This window comes from Anser anser, assembly GCF_964211835.1.
Source record: "Anser anser genome assembly, chromosome: 6".
Taxonomy (NCBI): domain Eukaryota; kingdom Metazoa; phylum Chordata; class Aves; order Anseriformes; family Anatidae; genus Anser; species Anser anser.
The window spans coordinates 1,304,905-1,330,806 of NC_139726.1; the positions used below are offsets into that span (position 1 = coordinate 1,304,905).

The 25,902-nt window shown below is 45.9% G+C and overlaps 1 long non-coding RNA gene across 12 annotated transcripts; it reads left to right on the forward strand.

The window, feature by feature from the left end:
• LOC310901402 lies at nucleotides 1-25,902 on the forward strand. Of its 12 annotated transcripts, XR_014585768.1 has the most exons (7): nucleotides 1-116; nucleotides 2,802-2,963; nucleotides 11,995-13,934; nucleotides 14,779-14,956; nucleotides 21,424-21,563; nucleotides 23,880-24,831; nucleotides 25,305-25,902. It is a non-coding gene; the product is annotated as an uncharacterized lncRNA (long non-coding RNA). The 12 variants fall into 12 exon arrangements; XR_014585769.1 differs by lacking the exons at nucleotides 11,995-13,934; nucleotides 14,779-14,956; XR_014585771.1 differs by lacking the exons at nucleotides 1-116; nucleotides 2,802-2,963; nucleotides 11,995-13,934; nucleotides 14,779-14,956 and adding an exon at nucleotides 16,142-16,222 and having other exon boundaries at nucleotides 25,305-25,437; nucleotides 25,635-25,902.

The window sequence follows — 25,902 nt, forward strand, 5'->3', positions numbered from 1 at the left end:
CATGAGGGCACGCTGAGGGGCGCTCTTGTCACAGCGATGGCGCGGCGCGGGGCGGGGACATGGCGGCGTCCTGCCCGTGGTCGGCCCGCGGGCCTGTCGGAGCCACCTGCGTGTTGGTACGGCTAATTCTGCAGGAAATAGGGCGGGTTCTTGTTTGCTTGCTTGTTTTTGTTTGTTTGTTTGTTTGTTTTGTTTTCCTCTCCTGTGGTGTGGGGTCAAAGGGCCCTGCTGATTGGGAATTCTCAACTTTGGACGACGCAGTGGCAAATGCCGTGGATCACCCTGCTGGGGTCCCCCCGAGCAGGGGCTGCACAGAAATCCCCATGGCTGTGCTGCACAGGTGCAGTTTTGCTGGCTGTGCCCCCTCTGTGCATCAGGGAGGGAGCAAGGCTGCTCTGCCAGAGGCGTTCCTGGCTGGCGCTGCCCGTCCCTTGAAGCACCGCTCATAAAGTTCTTTCTTTTGCTCGGAAACAGAGTGTGCTTCTGCTAGGGCATGTCAGAAAGGCCCTTCATGTGTTTTTGAGGTATGGACGACGTGTTTGTTTGCATTTATGACGTGCAATATCTGCGATAAGATGCAGCTCTTTGCTCGCTATGAGAAAAGTAAATGAATTCCTGCAGAGTTTTAAGATAAAACTGAAAACTTCTCCAACATATTCGAGTACGTGTAGAAAGAAGCAGAAGAAAGTCTGCCTGTTCACAGGCTGCCTGGCGGTGAGGACACGGGGTGTTCACAGCGCACTGCTCCCCTCCCAGTGAGCAGCCGGCTGGTGGTACCTGTGCCAGCATTTTTAAGGCTCAGGCTTTGAAACTGGCCAAGCATATCCCCGCTAGCACCTGAACCTTTCCCAGCTGGAAACACCATGCTTCAGGGCGTTTGTTTCTTCTCAGCACACACCTACTCGCAGGGAGCAATTATGAAGCCAGGTTTTGGGGGGATGCTCCTCTGCAGCTCTCCTCCATACATGCCCCATGGGGCTGGGTGGCAGCATGGCCCCCGGTGCCTGCCCCCAAGGCACAAAGCAGCCCCCGGGGCAGAAAGCAGCCCCCGGCACAGCACTGGGGTCACTTTTGCCCACCTGCTCCAGGTGTTCAGCAGAGGGAACCAGGTAGCCTGCTGTCTGAGAGTGGGGCAGCTGATCCCCAGCAGTGCAGAAGCCTGGCCTGCCTTCCCTCAAACATGGCTCGCTGATATGTTTTAATGCCAAACTGCGTCCCAGCAACCTGCGTGTGAGCTCCAGCAGGAGCAGCCTGTGCCTGTGTTTGGTACCAGCGTGCCAGTGTGCATTTTGCAGACCCTATGTGGGGCATGTGGTCGCTGAGCAGCAGCGCATGCTTTCTGCCTTGACTTTCAGCATCATTTGTGCAAGTCTTTGGTGTTGGTACGTGTACCGCTTTGTAAAACACACCGGTACATTGCAAAACCTCAAAATTCCTTTGATACAACATCTGTTTGTTCCAAGGCAAAGGCACAATCTCATCACTGCTAATTGCAAAAGCTACGAAAGCAAAAAACAAGACATGGATCCACCTCACGCAGTGAGTGGCGCAGCGAGATTCACACTGCTGCTGGTGATGCTACAGGCTCACTCCCTTAGCTTACCTGATACTAGAGACTAAATTGCAAGCCTGGTTATCTCCACCTAGTATTTAAATAATTAGCAGGAAAAAATGTGCTTTGTTAGTTGAGAGAGAGATTAAGTGCACAATATCACTGCTAACTCAGTGCCCCTGGGCTGCTTGCCAGCACTTTTGTTAGTAACCAAGCACAGGATTAACCTGTAATAACACAGCCGGGCTCACAAGATGATAATTTACGGATTTGCTCTGAATGTTAGCAATTCGAGCCGTCTGAAAATTACAGAATTTAACGTGTTTAGGAAAGATTTTAGAAAATGCTTGGAAAAGACAACCAGGTGAACATCCAGAGTGTATGGCTGAAGAATGAGAAGGATTTAAGGAAAGGAAAGTGTGAGTAAAACTGAAGTAACAGGCAGTGAGCAGCCAAGTTTCCCAACTTCTCTTAGTCCTGAGCTTGTTTTCATACCTTACTCTCCAGATGCCAAACAAACCCCATTTCTAACCTGTTACATAATGTTTTAGCTCACAGCCAGATCCGTATCTTGTTACATACATGTCATTTGCATGTATATGTGTATATATATACATACACACATATTTTTCTGTATACACACATTGATATATATAAAGGAACGGATATTAGGGGGGCAGAATAAACCAGAATAGATTAAGAAATGCCACATTAAAGTCATCCGTGCATCCCCTTGTCCACACTGAGCACGACACCATCTATATTTACCAGCTCTCACATTATCTTTCCTACGTGCAATATCAGTTGTTATTTGTTGCCCGGCACAAAGTGGCCTGGAGATAACAGGTTGGATCCTCCACACGGGGGATGTCTTGCCGTCAGCGCTTGGCCGGTGTCGGGTGATCTCTCTTGGCCTTCAGGTTAGGGACAGAGGGGACGGGGTGTGAGAACATGTCCCGCTTTTGTGGACCCCCTGGCTCGTGCCGCCACACAGAGGGTCGCTGTCTCACAACAAAGGGCTGGCAAACGCAGGTGAGCCTCTGCTGTCATCTGGTGGGGGGACAGGGCTGGAAGCCCCCGTGGTGGTGCCTGCAGACACGAGGTGTTCTCAGCCCCTGGGCCCCATGAACATTGCAGCGGTCAGGGCTGGGAATTACATTTGTTCCAGTGACACAACTTCTGGATATTGGGGTCTTTACTCTGGTTCAGGGGCTTTTCACACGCTGAGAATTTATTGTTTGTTTTCCAGGGTCGTATTTTGTAAGAAGCAAGAAATGTTTTGTTCTCTGAAGAGCAAACTTTACTTTCATTTGACCGTGGTTCCAGTCGGGTTTGGCCAAAACAAGGATCTCTGTTCTCAGCCAGGACCAACCGAGGTGGCAGAAGCTACATTCCCCTTACTTTACCCCAGGTAATGCCTTTCTTTTAGGGCTCGCTATTAATTTTAAAATTTTCCATTTAAAATTTCAAGGTGGTTGTTCTCTTCAGCCTTGAGCATTTCACCTTCCATCAGCAAAAAATGAAATTCAGCAAAGCCAGAACAGCTGGGTCTGTCCCCCAGCCCCAAGTACCACTCTGCTAGCTCAAAGGGAACATTGTGCAGGCAAAACCCATCATCCTGAAACATGACATTTCCAGCTGTAGTGCCAGGTACCTAGGGATAGGATTTGGCCCTAAAGTACTTGAATCATCCCATGCTAAAGACAGGTTTTTGTTTCATTACCTTTGATGGGAGTTGCATCAGGCTCTGCAGGAGCCAGAGCTGCCCTTTGCATCTTCTCCATTTTATGGTAACACACTCGTAATTAAATCTTATCTAAAGTGCTCGAGAGCAGTTCTTGAAATTATTTGTGGGATATCACATGCTTCTTTATGGGCTATATTTGTCATTGTTATCTGTGTGCAAGCAGTTTCCAGCTCTGTGCATGGCCTGCAGCTGGGGTGGCAGCAGATGCCTTGCAGGCAGCCCCACGCCACCGCGGAGCTCAGCTGGGGACAGCAGCACGGCAGCAGTGCCACGGGACAGTGGGTGCTGGGTTCGGACAAAGCCCAGGACAACAAAGAACAGTCGCCCCACTAATTGTCTAAGTCCTCCCAAACTTGCTTACCCAGCGGTGAGTCCCCATCCCGCTGTTGTTCACAGTGGGAAGCTGTCAGGGCTTGGCTTCCGAAAGACAGCAGCAGCGCTCCGGGTCATGCGGGCTGGGACGGGGTGAAGGATGCTCCACGTCATGGGCACCGGGTCCTCTCCTCTTCAGCCCAGACCCTGACCCAGCACGGAAGGGTTACCTTCATTCTGGGGTGAAGGTAGAGCCTGCAGCTCAATCCCGACCTGCTGACCAGTGCTTTTTTACCAAAAATCAAAGTGCTGGAATTAGAGAATATTTTGCAGTGTAGTAGTTTGCCAAATATAGTTTTTCTCTAGTGAGGAATATTGATGAAATTTCATCTGACTGCGATTGAAGTAATACTTCAAATGTGCTATATATAGGCCTTTTTTTTTTCAGTTACTAACTAGAGCAGTGATTGCACAAAGGCCTGGTGGAAGGAAGCTGGGGCTGTTCAGCCTTCACCATAAGCTCCACGCTGGTGCCTGTGTCCGTAAATCACTGAATGTATGCCCTGGCTGAGCACTTTGGCGCTGTGACACCAAGTGCCCATGGGACGACCAAGCCACTGGGAAAAGCTCTGCACTTGCTTTGGCCCGTATTTGTAAAACCCAGCAGAAGACAGCCTTTGTGATGTGATTAATGCAGCAGCGTACGTGAGCTGTGCGGCAGTCACTACAAAAAGGCCATTTAAATAATAAGTTTTCTGAGAAGGACAAAAGGGGTAGCAGCACTTCATCTATATTTATGCTGCCACAAATGCGTGGCAGATGGCAGTGCTTTTGTGTCTTCACACTTTCAGTGATGTTTAATTACATTTCTATAAATAGCCAGTTTTATGACTTGCGGTCAGATGCTCTTTCATCGTGGTGGGAAAATAAGTAATAACAAGCACGTCGAGAGAGCTGGTGCATTTTTCCCCTCCCTTCAGGCAAGCCCCCTGTAATCATGGCAGAGGATTTTCAGAGGTCAGGGTTTCTGCCAGGTTTCCGCTGTGCTCTGTGTTTTCCCAGTGAACTATGTGGAGATGATGTGCGAGCGCGGTGCCAAGGCAAGAGCTGGTGCTGGTGAGTGTGGCAAGGAGCACGAGGAGCACAAGGAGCACGAGGAGCACGCTGTGCCCACCGCTGTGGGACGCATCTGGGCGCGAGGCCGAGCCTCTGCCCTGCGAGTGCTGCCCGTGGGGGGAGCAGAGGTCGCCCTCCCTGGAGGGGCAGTGCTCCAAATCCTGCTTGGCAGTTTCCCGCAGGTGCCAGCTGGCTTTCCTATTTATATAGCTCCCCGCCTTTAGTTGGAAATACCGTAACGTTTATTTTATCAGAGATAATTGTAATTCATTCCCTTGGGATTTAACTGCAGATCGAGGTTTGTATGCTAACCCCAGTATTTATCACCCAAAAAAGGGCTGGGTTTGCTGGGCCAGTGGCCTGTGGCTGCGTGGCCCTGACTTGGGGGCATCCCTATATCATGGCATGTGTGTATAGCAGACAGGCATGCCTACAGACATGTACATGCATGTACAAGTATGTTCATATGTCTATACTATGTATATATAGGTATCCATGTATATATACACATATATATTATTGCCTAAGCATGGTAAGTCTCACTCAAATGAAATGAATACTGGCTTTTTAAAAATTGAAATTGCAGCCTCCTCACTATTTTGAAGGAAAAGTAAGTAAAATAATAATTCACAGCTTGACACATGCTGACTGTCATGTGGAAAATATGGTTTTTCTCATAGAGAAACCTTGGGACGGGGAAGAGCGTGACGGTGGAAGCAGATTTCCAGGCTGAAGAGCACACAGAGGGCAATCGTCCCCAGAACGCCTCGTGCTCCGCTTTTACTCCTTCTTCATTAAACACTCTGCCGCGTGAAGATCAAATGGTTGTAACGAGGGGAAACATGTCAGAGCCACGTCTTCTCGAGAGGCGCCTGAGCTCTGCCAGAGCCCACACTGGTGCTCTGTGCGGAGCACCTGGGTGAAACGAGCAGGGCGTGCTGTGGGGGCTGCAGGGGGGAACCGGGTGTCAGAGTAAAGGCAATGTACTGCTTGGTTTTGAAAAACTGGGGAGAAAGATCTTGAGATTCAAGCTAAATGGGAAGCGAGCTGCAAAGCAAATTGAAAACCAGCATTTAAGCTTTTCAAGCCACTTATTTCTCATTTATGTGTAAATTTTTGACTCTGGGAAGAGCACTTGTAAAATCAGCTGTTCTGCTTACAAGGCTGCGGCTCTCACCACGTGCAAAAGGCATTGGTTCAGCAAGTGTCTGGCTAGAGCCAGCGGTCGGGCAGGTCGTCCCAAGGGACACACCAGCATCTCACTGCCCTTGCTCTCTGCCCGAGGGCTCAGCCCTGCGGGTTTCAGCACGGGGTAACAGTTTGTGTGAGCAGGAACAGATAACCACAGAGAGGGAGATTTGCAGTTTAATGAAAATGTGCTCTGAACCATGAAAGGCAACACACGATTTTTGAGATTATGAGTTTACCAGTATTTATTAAAGTATCAAAACCTGAAATAAAAATAATTGAATTACAGTTTCCAAGAAAGCTTCATTTTATTTTCTGCATTTCACTGCAGGTCACCATGAAATGTTTCCAAATGCGCCAGGAGCATGTGCAGGGCATAAATTACAGAAGCACATCCATCTTTGCTGTGTCTCCCGCAGCTGGGCGGGCTGCTGCCTTCCTTGTCCAGGCACTGGGCAGCCTGCGGGGTGGCGGGGAGGGCTGGGGCACTGCGCTGCCCCCAGGAGCAAAGCCACGGTGTGGTGCTGAGCTCCAGGTCTGCCTGCGCTGCGCAGGTCGTGTGTGCCTCATCTGGTCGGGCAAGGTATCTGTCGTAGCGTGTACTATTGGTACAGAGCCGTTGTTTGGCACAGCACTGTTTCTGTCTCGACATAACAAGTCAGTAGTGCTCAATAAATGCAGAAGAAAGTTGATTGGGGAGCTCAGCATTTACGGATAGCTCTCGAGTTCTTGTAGGAAGGAAAAGCTGAAGCTCTGCTTGCCGGTGGGCAAACGCCATGGTGTGGCCTCTTGCAGGCTCCTCTGTTTCACTGTCTGTAAAACTGGTGGTTACACCATCAGCTCACGGGGGAGATGGGTTCCTTAATGCTTGGGAGCACTCGGGTACTCAGTGGTGAGCAGCAGGGAAGACCACAGGAGAAGAAACACTTCTCCCACCAGCTCAGGACAGCACGCCGTCGGTAAGGCACAGCCCCCAGGCAGGACGATGTACCTGCAACGTGCCGCGAGGCCATGGGGGCACCGTGTGGGGTGGATAAGATGTGAGGTCCCTAACCACACCTTCAGAGGGACGGTATTGCAAACCCGTGGGCTCTTCAGGGGAGAAGGCGTGAGATAATTGACGCTGCTAATTGCTTAGCGAAGCACAAGACATTGGCTTAATTTGGTGGTCAGGCCTAGCCAATACTTGTAGATATTGACTGAAGGATAATTATGCTAAATCTTCATCAGAAGCAGGAGGCTGTAATCATAAGTTATTGGAAGCTGGCTCTGCCCACGGGGAGCCCCACCGACAAGGGAAGGAAGATCTCCTTGTGCCCTACACGTCTGCTCTCCTTCCTGCAGTCACCGGTATTAAAGATCTGACTGTTTTTACAAGATCAAGTAATTTATATTATTTTGGATTTCCTTTTTTTTTTTTTTTTCCCAGATTTTTTGGATGTTGTTTTAGTGTCAGTAATCACCTAGCAGCCGGTGATTAGGTGACTGTGACCTTAGTTTTCTGTGCTTAAGTAACGATGTCACTCCTGCCCCAGAAGAGGAACCACTTCACCCTTGGTCTGGTGCAGAGCGCCCAGGACTGGTGGGGCTGAGCACCTTGCAGCCACTGGTGGCTCCTGATAGTCCTGGGGACAGACAAGGGCACCTTCCCTTCAAAAATGAAATAAATAAATAAATAGGAGAATAGTAAATGTGCCTGCAAAGAGGTCTGCAGGTCTCTTACTGTGAGCTGCCAGCCATTTAAATAAAGGGGGGCGATTGATGGTAATACAGTTAAGTATACCTGTACCTGTTTGTGGCAGTGGGAAGCGCAGTAATGATCCCACAGGGATGCTACAACTGACCTCAGCCTTGAAATCCTGCACTGGCCGTGTCCCCTGGCCAAGGAGCCTGTCTTGTGCGCATTCCTCGTCCTTTTGTAGCCCTTCAGTCTCGCAGCCCCACGGCAGCCCTGACAACCTCGCCACAGCAGCCTGGCCTTTCTTCGCTGGGGACGCTGCTCTCTTCTGTGAAGCAAATTAAAAATTTCAGTGATGAAGTTTTTATTAGAATCTTGTAAGAAATCGTATGATTCGTGCCACAGGGAGGAACAGATAAATATTTGAGTATTATTGTGTTTAGTGAATATCTGGCTTGGGTAGCAACCCGCTGTGCAAAACTGCTGACTCCTCACTTGGAGCACCACGTCTCCGTCACGGACACAGCCATCGCCTTGCAAGGGCTCGCCATCATTTCCACACGCACTGCTTGCTCCTGCTTATTTAGACAGGGCCTAGCAGCTTGCTATCATGTCTTTGTTTTCCTGAGAATGCAGGAAAAAGTGGCCACCACTCTGCTAAGACAAAACCCGTTTAGATGTCGGTGTTCTGCCTTGTGCTCCCCGTTGGTACCCGGCCTCTGATGACACAGCAGCAGTGCAGGAGGGCGGGTTTCTGACCGCCTCTAACACACGTCTCAGACCAGATTTCTTCCATTTCGTTTACAGCAGAGCAGCGTGACTCGCCAGAAAGGTCATGCCTGAGGATGGGCTTCAGAGGAGAACCACAGCTCATGCATAATATTCTCTCTAAGAAGAAATAGAAATAGCTGAAAATGCCTGAAAGACGGGGGAGCGAACATCGATATTTGGTTTGTAGTTTAATGCAATAACGAGTTCTCTGCAGAAGACTGGCACCCATAAAAACTAGCCAGAAGTTCATCAGCCTCCCCAGTGCAGTTTTACAAAGCCAGGAAAGAAATGCAAGGCCGTTACTGTTTCATCTGAGCCCGGTCTGCTCACTCGGGTAGCTCGGCAGCCCTCGGCTTGTGTCAGCGCAGACCTCAGCAAGCAAGGGCACCGGCGTGGCTGCGTAGGGCACAAACTGCAGCAAGGCAGCAACAAAGCCAGCACTTAGAGGAGCGCTCTGTGCTGATTAAAGTGACTTCGAAATCTTTGAGTAGTCTCCTAGTAATTACAGGAGGCCATTAATTGCGTTGGCCTCCAAGCTGTAATTCAAAGAGAGAAAGCATTCCCGGGGATGTTCAAGGCGGCATGAACTGGAATATAATTCACCGTTCACAACAAAGGAACTTGAAATAGACGTGAAATAAGTATGGATATATAATATATGACAAACATGCAACACGCCATGAAACAAAGATACATGTGACATAACTAAAGAATCTGCTTCTGGTGATCTTGCTTGAGGACTGAGGTGTTTGTTGGTTGGGTGGCTGCCCTGTAGAGGCCAGTTTTCCCAGAAGCTGTGCACACACTCCGGAGCCCCAAACGGCCATGCCAAAATACAGTGCCAACTGCTATACACAGAGTAAAGCAATTCTTAACAAGGGAAACTGCAAGCTTTCAAAGAAGATTAAAGTTTTAAGAGTAAGGTATAAATGAATTACTAAAGACTAGAGATATGTAAGAAGACTGGTGATTTTAGAATATGTTTTGCATGTAACTTCTCTGTGCTGAGCTATTAGAGTGTCATTCCCTAGCAGTTATATTGCCCTTACAGACTGCTGTACCACGCACTCTTTTTGACAGGACTTTGATCGAGTGCAATGCTTTGGGAAGTGGAGAGGAGAACAGTATGGATGGACGGCTCCGAAATGCAGAGAGGTCGGGAGAACTCCCGTTCAATATAGTAGAGAGGTTGCTTTAAGAAATGGTAGAAACGAAATGGAAAAGATAGCATTAATAGGATAAATCAGTGGTTAAAAATGATTTTTAAAAGAGAGTGTTTATTGTTTGTTAATTCATAACATAAAGTGCAGTCTCTGCTGTAACGTGAAGGGGGGCAGCATCCTATTCTGCATCGCTCTCCAGCAAAGTAACAGCTCAGCATTACTCAATAGAGCTGAACTCAATTCAGGTGAGACAAGAAATTGCTGGCCACTGTGAAAATAAATGAGTGCTCGAGCCATGAATTGTACATCCTCGGGGTGAATTGGCGCAGACCCCGGAGGTCAGCGGAGACGTCGAAGCACATTGTGGTGACTGAGACCGCTGCGGCTGGTAGGGCTGGAACGGCCTCCCCAGGCCCTCCTCCTGCCCCAGCGTGAGCTCTGGGGAGGTGCCGGTGCCTGAACCCGAAGGGTACCACGATTAAAATAAAGGCAATCAGGGGAAGGGGGTGGGATGCGTGCAACCAGCCCAGCACCACCTCCGTGCCATCATGCGCCACGCTGACGGACGGACTTGTTGGTCAGCGGGTTTGGGGACAGTAGGGGAGAGAGAGGATGGCTGCAGTGTGGTATACAAGATAAACCACAGCTGGTTTATGCTCACGTACAACTGCTGGCAGATGGCTTTCTAGTCATTTGAAGTCACATCTTGCTATGTCTGCGTGTGCCAAATTGTTCCTGTCATTGTCTTCTGGCTCTCCCCTTCTTGATCTCTTTCTGAAAAAAATGCACTTTATTACAAAAAAGATGTTAGACCTAAATATATATATATAAAAAAATCTGTTACACAGCAGAGCACTCTCTCTCTGACTGGGATTTGATTGATTTATTCTGCTCCCTTAGAGAAACTCTGTTAATTGCCTTGTTAAAATAATTTTGAATGGTAATTGGTGAAGTTTTCATATTTGGAAAGCACAGCCCAAACCTGTATGTCTCACTGTCAGAGCCTATAAACTGATCTTTCTGGCTCGGCAGCATTTCAGGGCCGGGGTGTTTTGGTTAAAGAAAAACAGTCTGCCCCACTTTTCCTAGAAAAAGCAGACTTGTAATTGCTCTCAGAACTAATTACCATGCTGGGTTTGTCAGTGTGGCCAGTTGACATTTTAGCTACGGCGCTGGATCTCTGGCTTTGACATTAATGACATCTCATGAAAATGCTAATGTGTTCAGAAAAGATGATCCTGCTTATTAAATATATTACACGGATTTGCAGAATATGTTGTTGAAAACATGTATTCCCTCAATCAAAGATAAGTATATCTTACGTGCTTTATATGACACTTCTGCTAATCTAAATTAATCAAGGCCAGATCTTTGATTAGATCTTTTGCTGTTGGAGCTAAAATTAGGCTAAAGAAGACACTGTAGTTTTTAAAATATACATATTCAACGTATGTAAGTTTTAGGAGTGTTACTCCCAGATGAATATGGCTGGATTTTCCATGGCTTACTTTAGCAAGGAATCTGGCAGATGCAGCCCCTACAATCTGCTGGATGAGAGCTGGGATCGCGGCTGACCCACGCATCGCTCCACATGTACCGGTGCCAGTGCTGGTGCTGGTGCTGGTGCTGGTGCCTCCATCCCTGCCAGGAGCAGCGGTGCCACAGCCCATCCCTGCAGCCCCTGGGCACCGGCACCCTGTGCCTGCTGCCTCCCCCCCGCAGCCGTCACGCTGCCTCGAGGTGGGCTCTGCGCAGACCAGGGTGTCACTGACAGTGTCTGCTGCCAGGGATGTGCAACCAGGCACGGAGCGTTTTTGAAGGACCAGACCCAGAAAACGCACCACGATATTGTGTAAGGAAAAAAAAGATAAGCAAAAAGAAAACCAAAAACCAACAAAGCAAATTCCCACACTTCAAAAGTCTCGCGGATACAAATTCCAGCTTTAGCAGGAACAGCAGCAGCTGATTCCCAGCAAGATTTATCAGGTAATTTGCCAAAATTCAGCACTTCAGAAGTGCAAATACTAAGTCCAGGAAACTACAAAGTTAAAAGGCATCTTAGGATAATCATAGGCTTGCAGAAAGTGGTGAGAATCAGAACAAAGCTACCAAGTAAATCTTAATTACCAGTAGATCTTAATTACAAGTAGATCTTAGTTACCAGATTTTACTTTCAAATTAGCCTTGGAGGTAAATTCAGTTGTGTGAATTCCTAGATCGTCTTTAAAGGGTCGTGGTTGGGTCTGAGAGCAGGACTGTGTCATATGCGCATTAGTTTAAAGGGAAACGTGACACATTCAAACAGCCAAGCGTTGCCGTCAAATCTAGAAGAAAGCACGTACCAGAAGACAGCACCTACCATTTTGTGCATACCCTACCATGTTACGCATAGCGTCACACCAAAAGTAATTACAGAATTCGGCATACTTGCTCGTGGAGCAAATTACAGTTTCTTTCTGTCCTCTAGACTTGCAGCTTCTCAGCACGAGCGAGCCATGAAGCAGCTCAGCCCACGCCAGCTTTGTCTGAGTTAACCTCACCACCGCCCTGCCGACCTGGGCGATGCCAACGCTGCTTTGCACTGCAGGCACCGGGCAGAGACCTCCTGCCTCCAGCAGAGGGTGGACACGCTGCCCTGCTGCAGGAACCTGGTGGTGCTGGGCATGAAGTCATCGATTTTTATTGAGTCATGCAGCAAGGTGAAGGGTACTGCAAGGATTTCCCATGGTTCAGATATTTCGCTCCTACTGTTCTGTGCTAGGGAGGAATTAGTGTAGTGCGTAGTGCGTAGCCGGCAAACCTCCCAGCAGAGCCATCAACAGTGCAGTTGCTCCAGAAGAATTTATATCACCAGATCTAATGAAGTGGTCAGGGCTCACCTGAAAATTAAATATCTATTTTTTTTTCCAGTGAAATTAAATATAATTCACTAAAATGTTTTGTTTGATTAGGAATTTTCTGGATTTGGATTATGTTTTGTCCTATGAATCGTATTATAAAAAATAAATTTATAGAGAGATTTTCGCTAAATATCTGATTTTATTGCTCCTGACACATTTTGTTGCTTTACTAAAGCATGTTCTGAGTTTTAAAATAATTGGGTTTTGAGATTTTTTTTTCTCTCAGCAACAACATATTCAGGTGGCCATTGTATTTTGCACTAACCACTAACTCCACTAACACAATGTATAGAAAATGAAAACCAAATAGTCCTTACATATACATATAAATTAATATATACGTTATAAATAAATATCCTACCTGTGTAGAGGGATATCTCAGGGGCAGAAGATGATGGGGCAGTGCCATGGAAGCACGGTGCTGTGTGTGCCATGGGCATTACTAGCTCCTGGTGTCTGGCTGCTACTTGCAGCTGGTATGGCCAGCTCTGGCATGAGAGATTTTGGTAGGACCAGTTACTAAACCCTGCCTGGGAGTAAGAACAATACCTGAAAATTTCCCTTTGCAATTACACTCTTCCCTGGGTGGCGAGGTGAGATGAGAGAAGGGCAAAGGGGGCTCTGGCTGAGCGCGACGCAGGAGTCAGCACTCATAGCACTTGTACGTGCCCAGGAGGAGCCCCTCAAAACTTCTTCCAAAAAGACGTTTCACTTCTCAGGAAACATCCTTCTTCTGAGTGGTTAGTGGTTGCGTTCAGATTTCATCATCTTCTGCAGAAAGGAAAGGAACTTTAGAGGCAGAGCAGACAAAATGTAAAAGGTCCACGGGAACTTTCTTCCTTCCTCTTGAAAAGAACGTTTGAGGTTCAGAGAAAATGCCAGAGCTTGGGAATCAGCACGGCTGAGCCTTAGAAAGGGTCAAGGGTAACAGAGCAGTGAAATACGGCTTGTGTCAAGAGTTTAATTAAACAGGGAACGATGCAGAGTCCCTCAGATCATTTTATTAGCAACTCAAGGGGGCCTTCTCTTATAACGGGTAATTACCAAAACATTTCCTTTACATATTCTGAAGGAAAAAAATGAGTATACTCATCTATCACCTGGTTAATACCAAGGATTGTAATAAATATGTACAAGCCATTATCAGGGTGAAATATGATTACTATCTTCTCAACTCTTTAATCGTAAAAATGACTCTTTCAAAAATCAATCTTGTTGCGTGTTTCCAAGCAGCAATACAGTAAAATGTTAATTACCTCACACCATCATAAAAGCATCTGAATGGTAAAGCTACAGCTCAGAAAGGAAAGATTGGCATCTGCTGAACAACACCGGCAGGGCATGGCCCAGCCAGCCTCGCTTGCACCGCTTGGGTCCGAGGGAGCAGACGTGCTGCATCTAACGGGGAGAGGCTGCAAAGTGCAACACATCCTTTTCAAACACAGCTTGCACAGGCACTGGGGACTCACGGTGTGTCCTTCAGGTGCTGAAAAACGGGGGACTGCAGGTAAGAGCATTATTAATTAACCTGCCCTTCGAATCCAGCGAGTTCAAGTCCCTTCTGCCTGGCACTGCGACCTGGTGGCTAGTGTTTTTTTAAAGGTTTCGTACTTGTTTCCTATGGCAGCTGCATAACCCCTATCAGGCTGCACAAGAATTTTGGGTCTCATGGCGATGATGAAAATTGAAATGTACCCAAGAAAATATTAAACAAATTAATTTTCAGTGGCAACTGGAAGAATCCACATGGCTCTCCTGTCAATGAATGAGATTTATCTGGTAATCTGCTGGAAGTGTAGGTGAAGTGCAAGCTCTGTTGACCTCATTCAGGTATTTTCCTATGTGATACAAAAAGTATCTTAAAATGTGCTACAAAGTACAGAGAAGTGATTTTTAAAAAAGTTATTTTTGTCTTTAAAATAGAAACACCTATTGGGCAGAGCATCTCATTACTTTAATTTGAGGGATATTTAATGTAAATTTAAGCTAAGGTTTATAAATCCTTTGCATAGACCACAATGAAGATTTTTACATGTGGGTATTTTCCCAAACTATTGTATCTGAAAATTTATTCCCCTTCAGTGAAAAAAAGTGGCAATATAAAAAACACAGAAGTCCTGAAATCCGTAGTCCTGGCCTACTATTTTGCAGAATAGTAACATTTTACGTACATTATATACTGTATTGCACTATATTCTCTACTGCTTGCTTTACTGCACAGTGACATGACAACAGTCAGGTGTTCAGCTGTCACAAAAGCACATCTTATTTTTATGTTGCTTTGCAGAGAAAAAATGTGGAGGAAAATGTTGAGCAGTTTTTCAGCCAAATCTGTTTTGTTTCCATATTAGGATGTAACAGCCTTGGGATCTTTGACTATAAATACCATGAAGCATGCCAACACCTGGAAGCACAGGAGCCCTGGGCACAGTGTGGGTGCTGAGCACAGCAGCGCTCCCCGCACGTGGCCCCTGCTCTGGCAGATGCGACAGAAAGCCAGAACTCCCCATGGGACCCCAAAGCTCTGCCGTAAGGACTTTCAGGACACCGTTGTCCTTGTTTTGTGTTGGATATGTCATCAGTAAAGGCAAGGCTGCTGCATTCCTGATGTTTAATATTTATCCACGTTTCCTTGCCCCCAGTGCAAGGAATGCAAGGGGGCTGTAGTTAGAGGGCAGGTGGTTCTGCAGGGTGAAGGAAAAATGTGTCCCACAAGACCCAACACACACTCTCTAGGGGCAGGTACTTTTCTCCACTTGGGTGATGGGTTTCCTTTGGGAAGCAGGACCGCTATTCATTTTTGTATGAGTCATCCATATGCAATAAAACTCCGGAAAGGTAGAAACCTCTTATTCTCATGCATAGGTAATGAGTAAAGTTATAAATATCTAATAATATTTAGGTATCTCACGCATTCCTGGCTTAGCACTTCTTAGGTCCTGCATTCTCTCCTCACAGTACTATCTCAGTCTGCCTTCCGTGGAATACAGGGATTGTATTTTGAGAGTATGAATTTCCTTAATTAATAAGATGTCAGCTAAAAAATACCACTCGGGATTGCTAGGGAAGGTCATTTAATTTGTGTATCAAAACTAAAGAATTGAAAACAGAGGGAAGATGACTTAACAGTTAATTCATTCAAAGACATTTTATGTAATAGAATTAAGCTAAGGCCTGTCAGGAGAAAGATGTCAGGAAAGATTACAAAACACTCGGCTATCTAAATTCACAGTTGTCTGTAATTCATAAATCAGCTCCCCGTGATAGAAGATGTATTTCAGGATTTCTCTTTGCTGTAAAAATGTAGGGATGACATAATAAATCAGGCCATGGATTCACAAAGACTGGCTTGTGGTACTCATTTCGTGCAGGGTAATTTGTCCTAGAACACACCGCGTGGAGCTGAGGGTGCTGTGCAGAGCTGCTCCTGAGGGATGCTCTGACCCAGCCACCGCCCCAGGCCGGTGACCACCTTCAGCACCCCTCCTGCCACTGCCTGTCTCACGTCTGCTTGCTCAGTTTTTCCTTCTGTTTGGGCAACTTCAGAAAACCTGCACATGCCAAGCTCCCCTTATACCTTCCAGGTTAAAATAGTGCTAGGCAGCTATTTTGGATACAGAAGGCAGGCAGAGCAAAGAGAAAGCATAGCAGAATGGTGTAAAACCTGCACAGTCGTTAAAAGGGTTCTTGCTGATTAGCTAATTAGCTCAGCTGGTCCCCCCTAGGCTTTAAGACCAGGCCCAGGGGGTAGGGGAGGCCTGGGGCCTGTGATGCTGTTGCTGTGGGGTCAGGGAGGTGCGTGGTGTCTGGGGGGTGCCCAGAGGTGGGCTTGCTTCTCTTTGGCACTGCTGTAGGGTTAGTGGTGGCCTCGTAGCTAGGCTGTTCCTGGGGGACCAGCAGACAGCTCAGTTTTTGTGGGTTTTCTATTTCAGAGGTGCTGAGGGAAATGAAACTTGGTTATGGCTAAGAGAGACTTACAGAGCAGCTTTGGATGCAGGCTTTTGCTCTGACTCTGCACGCCTACTTCACAACCTCATTAAGTGTATTTTTTGGTAGTGATTTCTATTGTTTGGAGCATAACTGGAGCTCTATGACAGGCTGAGCTAACCCAGCTAATGAAGCTCTGCCCCTCCAGAGGAGTTGGCAAGCGGGCTGGGAAGAGAAGCCAGGAGACCAGGCCTGTGCAGCACGAGTGGCTGTGTTCTTAGGATGCTGATGGAGGCTCGAGGTGTGAGCAAATAACTTCTGAGTTAAGGGGAGATCCCTTGGCCTCAGCCCTTGGGGCAGGAGGCACGGCCAGCAGTGACCCTGCAGCCTGCCCGGCGGGGCTCGTGGCAGGAGGAGAGCAGGCAGGCGCTGCCAGCTGAATTCATCTGCCTGGGTCAGGGCACAAGGCTGGTTCTTCAGTTTTGGGAGGCTGTAGGTCTTTCCTTTTTATGCTAGTCTTTTTCTGTTTTAAAACCAGACAAACTCAAAAGCTTTTTCTTACTGCATTCAGTGAGTATCTTGCAAGAGTTTGTGTTCTCAGCCTCCTTGTCTTCCAAACACTGCTCAGCGCAGTGTTTCTCCAGAAACTCCCAATTTTCAGACAGGCAAGTTTAAAAGCAGGAACAGTGTGGCTGTGGGTATAGCTCTGTTTCCTGCAGCTTGAGGGACAGCCCGTGGAGTGCCAGGCCCCCTGTTGTGCCCTGGGGCACAGGCTGCTCGCAGAGCTGCACTCAGAGGTACTGAAGAGCTGCCTAATCTTGCACATAGAATTCTTTCTTAAAAAAATTAATTAATTAAAAATTCTCTAATTTGTAGCATATTTCTGTTAAAACAAATGATTCCAATCAGAATATCTTGTGTGGAATATTTGCTGAAATTTCCAGGTATAAGTGGAAAATATAATTACCAGCTTCATGTAAAAAATGAAAACACTGTTTAGGCTAGAGGAGATTCAATCTGTTGAAGTACATTTCAATCTCCATCTGATGCTAAATAGCTATCTGCATTGCAGATAAAGCTATATTTGCATGCAGACCTGGATGTTGTCATCTCTTTCTGCAATTGTTTTGATTTGATGTCCCTTGTACAGACTCATTAGCCACCTAGAATATCTTAGCATGTAAGTATCTCTCTGGAGGCAATATTCAAGACCTCTTGAAGACCTCTGATTACTTTGTACAAGTGTTTTTCCTGCTTTGATGGAGCTTACTGTCTTGGTCACTTTGATTTAATCTGGAGTGAACACAGTCGGTGAAACTTAATTGAGGGGCTGAGAAAAGGAGAAGACAGGGACTGATTGTAGGCTTACTTTCTAGGCAATGAAAATACTCTGGGATTGTGAATAAAATTGCTTTGGAGAGTTTACAGGTTTTAAAATCAAACGGAAGAGCTCTCCTTCATCTCTACAGAAATCATGAGCTTTCCAACCTATGTTTCATTATTTATTATTTCTTAAAAAAAAAAAAATCAGAATCCACTTGGACTGTAATTACTTCAGTCCAGAAGGACCTTAGGCCTTTACTGTTAAGGCAGATTACTTCCAAAATGTCAATAAATGTGTATATAAGGACCTTTCTGAATACCAAATGGAAACTATGGAATGATTTTCTTTCAGTAGCAGTATTTGGGCTTTGGTTCCTCGGTCTTAAGACTCACAAGAACTACAGAGCCTTTGGTCTTGGATAAACCTCCACTTCTAAAATGAGTGAGTGGAGGTGTATTGCAGCCAGTTTATTCCACTTTTCCTGTTATTTGGTGTGCTGTGTACATGTATACTATCATTTAAAAACAAACTAACAGCTATGTGTGTAGACAAGAGGGGTGGTTATTACAGGAAGTGGATCACTTCTAAATTTAGTTTATTTCTGTGGTCTAGGCTACTCAGAGTAACAAAACGGGTGGATAGCTAGCTTCCCCAGCTTCAGGCTGGAACCTCCTCTAAGCTTTTTCTCTAGCGGGCATTTTTCCCTTGTCCTCCCCAGTGACTAGCTCTGAACAATAAGTGTTGCTTGCAGGTACCCATGACACAGCCTTGCTCATTAATTTGGTACTGAACTACAGCGTATTTCCAATTGTTAGCAGCGGCACGCGGCACATGTACACAACTGTTGCTGCAGAGCATCAGTAATCAGATCAGCCTGGAAAATGCAGGAAGGGGCCATGCTCATTTGCATGTAGTTCTCTAGCTGAGTAATTAAAGAGTCTGTTTGGTAGAATTGCGCTTTGATTCAGAGGATGATGATTCCTGGTGAACATCTCGTACACAAATGGGAGCAACACTGGAACATACAGGATAGCTCATTAATACCAGAAGAGATTAAAACAAGTGTTGGGGTTAGTTGCAGTGAAATCCTTTTGTGTTGAGCTCCACCACTAGCAGGAGTACTCTGGGACTAAAAATTCCCAAAGAGGTTTGGGATTGGTTTTGAGGGAACTGTTTCTGTAAACTAAGCTGAAATTAGTATTGCCGATAAGTCTCCTTTTTCAATATTCAGGATGATGTGCTGATTTTATGGTTTATTATGTAGGTATTCATGTGAAAAATGTTGTTTTATGATGTTTTGACATGTACATATCTGAGCAGGAGCTACAGGTCTTGGGAGCTTATTTTAGTCCTTATCAGGCAACTGATATTGCTAGTAAAAATCACTGCATTAAGTGTTTTTGTTTGCTTGTTTTTTAATTCAAAACCCACCCATCCCTAGAACCAGACAGCCTGGGCAGGACCCCTGGGATGTTTATCTGACCTCTCCTGAAGTGCGGCCAGTGGGACCCCAGGCTGCTCTGCACCTTTTCCCTCCCCAGGGGTGGAGATGCTGCAGCCTCTGTCCTGGCACTTGACAACCATCCCATGGAGTTCAAAAGATTTCCTCCAAATGCTCTGTAGGACTGGCAGGTTCCTTGGGCTTCCGCTTGGTTGTAAACAGCTATGAAAATGCCCTTGCAGGGACATCTGTTACAAACAGAGATCTGTGTAAGTGCCTTCGCCCACTGATGGGTGCCAGCCCGCCTTGGTCTGCTTTCCACTGATGGGGGAACCTGGGCAGGCACCATCCTTGGGCAGGTGCCACCAAAGGTAAGTGGCTGGAAAAATCACAACGCGACGGAACTTTAGGGGGCAGTGCGACACAGGGAAATTAACTGGGACCCAAACAGCGAGCTGAGAACGTCTTATGTAAGTGGAAAAATGATAACACCGCTATTCCCCATTGAGAAGTGAGCAGCAGGAGATGGGGGAGAGGTGGTTTTCTTGGGGTGGTGGGGAAGAAGGGGTTGGTTTTTAATAAGCTAACGTTTGTTACTGAAGTTTCAATGTTTGAATTTAGCTCATTCTTATTTTGGAAACTTCTTGCGTGATCCACCTTTTAATTTAAAACAAAATCAGTGAATATAAAAATCGTTTAGAAGATGGTATAGTTTGAGTCTAGGAAAAGTTATGCTAATGTATTTTATTTTATTGTCTTGGTGGAAAAAAATTTGTGGTCTCTTGTAATCAGTGAGCTATTTTTCTTTTGGCTAATGTTCTTTAATTTGACTTTGGTTTTATTTCCAACAAGATAGTTTTGTACTTTTGAGAATGTTTTCCTAAAAGACATGAACAGTGTTTCTTTGCACTGGTGGTAGGTTGCTTTGCCTGCTTCTGCAGACAAGTTCTTATCTGAAAGGGTTAAGTGGGGTGATGAACAACGCTGTCTTGTATGTGTGGCCCTAGGTTTCAATATGCAGCACCTTGGCTTCTTCCAGCTTCGGTGCTGGAGGTGTCATAGCAGCGGGGAAGCTTGGAGCCCTGAGTATCATACAGTGCTCAGAAACATTTCCTCCCCTTCCGCCCCATCTCGATGATGTACTTTCCATGCATGGTCAAAGGCAGCATCTGACCTCCGTGGTTTTATTTTGTACTGAACGTAAGCCAAAGGACTCGGGTCTGAAAGCATTGAACATGGGAAGCTGAAGGCAGCTTGACGTGTGTCTTCAGAAGGACTTTGTAAAAATACCAAGAAATGGGATGTAGTCTATTTACTCTGTTTATAGTCAGTTTGCCATCTACAAAATGAAGGTAATAGGCTGGTAGTTACCAGCTGAAGTTAATAGACCTTGTAAAAGAAATCTGTAATTTTTTTGCTGAATGTAAAGGGCTATTATCCTTTAGATTAAGACCAGCTAGTTGCAACTAATGAACTATATCCCACATAATGTGCAAGATGAACTCTTACAACTGTTATAAAGAGAGCTTCGGTTAATCTTCTAATTACGAAATGAGTAAAATTATTTCTAATAGCGTATAATTTTGTGGTCAAGCAGATAATTATCTTTCTTGCATAAAACAGTGAAAATCTTCTTTGGGGTAAATCAGTCTGTGTGCTCACTGACTTTGTCTGGCCCACAACTCATTTGTCTCTGTCCTCACTTAACCCTGAGCCGAAGCTTGGTGGCTTGATGAACTGGGTCTTTCCACAGAGCCTGGCACTCGCATTTAGTCTTGTCTCATCAACTTCAGTCCTGGCCTTTATCAGTGCTACTCCTGATGGTCCTAACCCCTCTTCTTCCTCTGTTTGTTCTTTTCTAAACAGCTATTTCTCCTAGATGCTAGTCCTTAAAAATTAGGCTTTAATATAAACTGGTAATAGCTCTTCCCTTGCCAACTTCATCTGCAAAAGTTGCTCGTCACAGGAGCTCCGACCCTGACCCTTGGATACCACTGAATTGTGTGTGATGCCTCCAAGTGTTGAGCAAGCTTTGATATCTTTTGGATTGAGGAGGGAGAGGTGGGGCAGGGAAGGGACTGAGCAAACAAACTGAAATAGCAGCAATAAATGTTGACACACAAAGCTCTCAACCAAACAAGTTCCCAACGGGGGGAGGTCTGTGGTGAGACGCACAGTGAGGTGGTGTTACGTGAGATGGGGAAATCTGGGTGACATACTGTCACTTCAGAGTAACTTTGTGGATGCGTAGACTCAAAGCAATTGCTTCATCAGACTGATGAGAGGCTTTTTTTTTTTTTTCAGTAAAATGGCCCCAGGGCTGAGCCTAAACAGTGGAAATGAGAGAGACCGAAGACAGACTGCCCTTTGCAAGTGCGACCCCTGTGCACCACGGAAAGCCAAGATTTCCAAGTTCTGGGACAATTCCACATAAAGGATAAAAGGCAAGTGGCTGGTTTGGGGCACTCTGTCGAGCCCAGAGAAGTCACTGTTTTCTGGTTTGAGGCTGACTTTGAAAGCCCTTTGTGTTCAGGAGGTGCTGAGGATGTACATCTCCTTGCGCTGTGTGGTTCGACATAATTGGTTCAGTTTTTGTTAGGCAACTGCTGGTTTTATCCTTATTAACATTTAACACTGCTTATAAATAAGAAATGGGTTTCTAATAAGTTTCTAATTAAGGTGTTTTCATTTAATAGCTGCTGAGTGTTTCTGTGCTTCCTGGTTTGTTTTTTAACACCTTGTCTTAATGATTATAGAGTTTGAGGGACTAAACTCAGGAGGAGGAAAACTTCCTAGCACCAATTTAAAGGGAACCTCCAGAGACCATGCTTTGAGGCAATGCAGGAGGTGGTGCTGAGGGCTCTTTGTACTGGAGCTGTGGATGCATCCAGTGAGTTATTCAGGGCACAGTGAAAAAGGCATGCAGGAAAATAAAGGCAGATGATTACAGTAAATAAGATTTCCTAGGGCAGCTCTGCTTTCCTCAGTGAACAGCCTAGTAGAGGACAGAGCTACTGCTTTTGTGAATAAATGAAAGAAAAACTACTTTTTGAATATTCTTACTTGTGAAAGTAATTCTGAGTTCTAGCACTTTAAAAAAAAATGCAATCTCCAAAATACTTTGAGTTATTCAAAGGCAGGTTCAACCTCCTTGCAGCACCTTTTATTATCTTTGTTGATTTAACTATTATTTCCCACAAACAATCTGATGTTTGCACTGGAGAAACATTGGCAAGGCAATTACATGGTCTAGTCTTTGTATTTCCAAAAATCTTGTGCTTTTTAAGGAAGCCTCAAATAATCTGACGCATTTGCTGTTACACATTTTATGAGAGTTTTCCCACTGCACACATAAGGAAGGTTATTTGCCTGCTTTTCTCCTCGGACTAATAACGCCATACAGTGAGTGTCGCTCTGCTGTGCAGCCAGGTCGCAGCCCTGGGCTGTTGGGGCAGTCGCTGCTGTCCAGAGCCACTCGTTTTGCAGCTGATGTAGTGCTCGTGAAGCAAGGCATCGGCACCGCCAGCCTGCCTGCTGGACCGTGCTGCCTCCGTGCTCCTCGTGCAGCATCGGGGGATGCTGGGGTTCGGCATGGGCAGCCTGGGCAGGCTCGTGGGGGGAATGCTTGGCTTCCCTGGTGAGCTTATGGGCATGCTGCCTCATTTTCTCCTCTTTGTTAGGAAATAACAGCTAACTTGCGAAATATATGAACGCCAGACAAAAGCCTGAAGTTGCAATAAACTTCGGCAGGCTGACATTTTTTGAATAAATGTTAAGTCTATTTCCATGTAGTTTTCAGTGTACTTTTATGAAAGTTTAATCTTCTGTGAGAGCCTTTCTGTGGGCTGTATCTGTGCACAAATACACATATACGTGTGCAAACAGACAGGTGTAAGGACACACACAGGCTTTTGAAAAGTGAGCCATGCCATTTCAGAACACAAACAGACACCAAGACTTGTCTGCCTCTGCTTTTCCTTGTGCTTCTCCCTCTTAGGAAACTTTTTAACAGCAAATAAAACCCAAGAAAACTGCCTCCCAGATCTGTTAATGCTCAGTTATAAAGCAGGAGTTGTTAAAGGTGTTATTACTGGTCTGAGGGAGGTGTACCTGCCTGCTGAGCTGCTCCCTCTGCTTTTGGAGTGTTTTATGAAGTGTATTGCACTTTGTATTTCTTCTGCACAGGTGTTGTTCTCATTTGTCAAATTCTTGAAGATCTGAATGTGTTTTTTATAACTTTTTGCTATCTGCAGTGTTCCATCAAGCTATGAGCAGCTACGTATGTGAAGGGACAACCTCTGGAACTTGCTGTTAAGGGGTAGCAGAGGTTAACTTTGTATACAGGACTAAAGAAAAAGTCCCGTTTCTGAGACAAAAACTCCAGAACTGTACTTGTTTCATTGTTTTTAGTTTTGTCATAAACTGAGAAATAGCCACAGGAGGTCACCAGCTTGCAAATTCCTCAGCAGGTTCCCCCTTAAAAGAATAATTCCTGCCATTTGAAGCGGCAGAGATGCAGCAGAGCTGCTGTTATGCTGCTTTTGAATAAGGTAATAATCATATTAAAGTAATATAGTGTATAATGTGGGGTTATACCTAGCATTGTAGACTGAACAAATATTTTTTCCTCACAGAAAAAGACTGTTCTATTGTTTTCAATAAGAGTTTGAGGCTTCAGATGGTTTGAGGGATAAATAAACATGTTTAGTGTCTTGCTTTTCAAGTGCAAAAATGTAGCTAAACTGAGATTCCACCTACAGAAACGCTGAAATCCGCTCCGAAGGCTTCAGCTCGTGGACAGCTTGTGAATTGTGCTCCCTTCGGTCTCTGCACATCCCCAACATGGACTTTGAGGTTTTTCTTCAGTGCTAATTTTTTCCTTGCCTGCTCATGAGTGCTCTCGCGTCCAGAGGACGAGGGGCAGATGCGGGTGCCCTGCAGCAGTGCCCGGGGGGCTCTCCGGAGGGGCTTCTCCCACCACCATGGGGAACTGCTCTTCCAGCCCTGCACGGCGTCTTACTGCCAGGCCTGACGCTTCTCCTGACAAAGCCTGGTGATTAGGGGGCTTGTTGGGAGGGCTAGCAGCGCTTGGATGGTCTAATTGCAGAGGGAAACAATTGTAGTGACCAAAATATCCTTTTCCCACCCTAAGAATACTGCTAGGCAGCTGCTCTTGGAAATGAAGTGATTCATCTCTGCACTGCAAAAATGGCTTTTTGATGTTTTCTATTTTCAGTTGCCAACACTGATGTAATTTTTATAGAAATTTATTGCTAAGAATGGCCAAATATAAGGATTTTTCCCAGAAAAAACAAATACCTGAATGCCATTGCTTCCCATAGGGAAAATCTACTAGATTTTTTTCCTTATTCTTTGAGCTGGCTGGAGAGTGTACTTGTGCTTGCACTTGTTCCAATCTTAGACTTAATTTCTGACTCTTGACAGCTGACAATTATTTGCTGTATACTGCTATTTTCATATTGGGGAAAAAAATACTGCAAACAATGGATGTATGGGAGTGGTGGACAAGGCAGTATAGCGTGATATATTGTAGTGCTGTGCCTTAGCTCGCAGTGGGCACTTACCCTTGTGATGTACATGCTGCTTGGCAACTACGGAGTGCGAAAGCTGCTGCCTGTGACCCAGGATGGATCAGCACACGCAGGCTGACACCTGGCACCTCTCCTCTGCAGCACAGCCAAGCCTGCACAGGTGATCTTGCTTGCTATTCCTTTTTCTTTTTAAAATTACTATTATTTTTTTTAATTTACTATTTAAATTACTAATTTTTTTTTCAATTTGCTTCACGGTGGGTAACTTTGCTCTCTAACAAACCAGCCAATCTCTACATGTCGCTGTGTGTCCCATCTGCCAAGTGGCAATGCGGGACCACGACCCGCCCTCCTGCAGGTTCTGGCAAAGCTGCTTGTGGCTGGCCAGGCTGCACGGGGTGCAGAATGGGAGCAGGGCTGCCGGCGTGCTTCAGGGTGCTTGCAGGGGACGGAGTAACGCATAACGTACAGTGAGCATGCAGTGTTCCTGTCTCGTGGGTTTAGGCAGCTGCGGCTGGAAGTTGCACCAATAACGCTGAAGGGCAGTCATGTTTTGAGATACTTGAATTAATTTTGTTCGGTGTTCCCAAACTGGCTTTGGTTCATTGCCTTTATTCTGTCCCTGCTCTGCAGGATTTACAACCGACTCCAGCTGCAGGAAGTCCCACAGGGCCAAGTGGCCCCCAAAAGTGCATCCGTGCCCCTGTGGTGCAGCCAGACGTACTGACGGGATGGGACAGCTGGGGCTGGGAGAACCTTGGCCCAGGTTTGGGTTTCTGTTCCTTTCTTCACCATGTGGTTGTGCTCAAGTGTTTAAGAATTCCTCCAAAGCCTTGAGTTATTTGCTTCTGAGTGCAAGAATATGCCTTTTCTCAAATAACATGCACCCTTGTTCAGTTACCACTGCATTAGTGGTTTTCATCTTTGGGGCACTCACTTCTTTCGCTGTTTTTGTGCTTGCAGAAGTGACTTTGATCACCTGCTGCTGATCCTGAAGCTTATGCAAAAATACCTTTCTTGTAACTGGCAGAGATGGTGGGGGAAAACTAGGCTTTCTAAGTGTGAGCGGTGTGTGTGGAGAAGCCATCCAAACTGTACAAAGCAAAAATGATGTCAACATTGACCATTATTTGTAGGAAAAAATCTTCAGGCCATTGTGGATAGCTTGATCCTGTGTGCCCACTGGATCAATGTCAGAAGAAATAAAGTATTTCTTTTACAAAGAACTAAA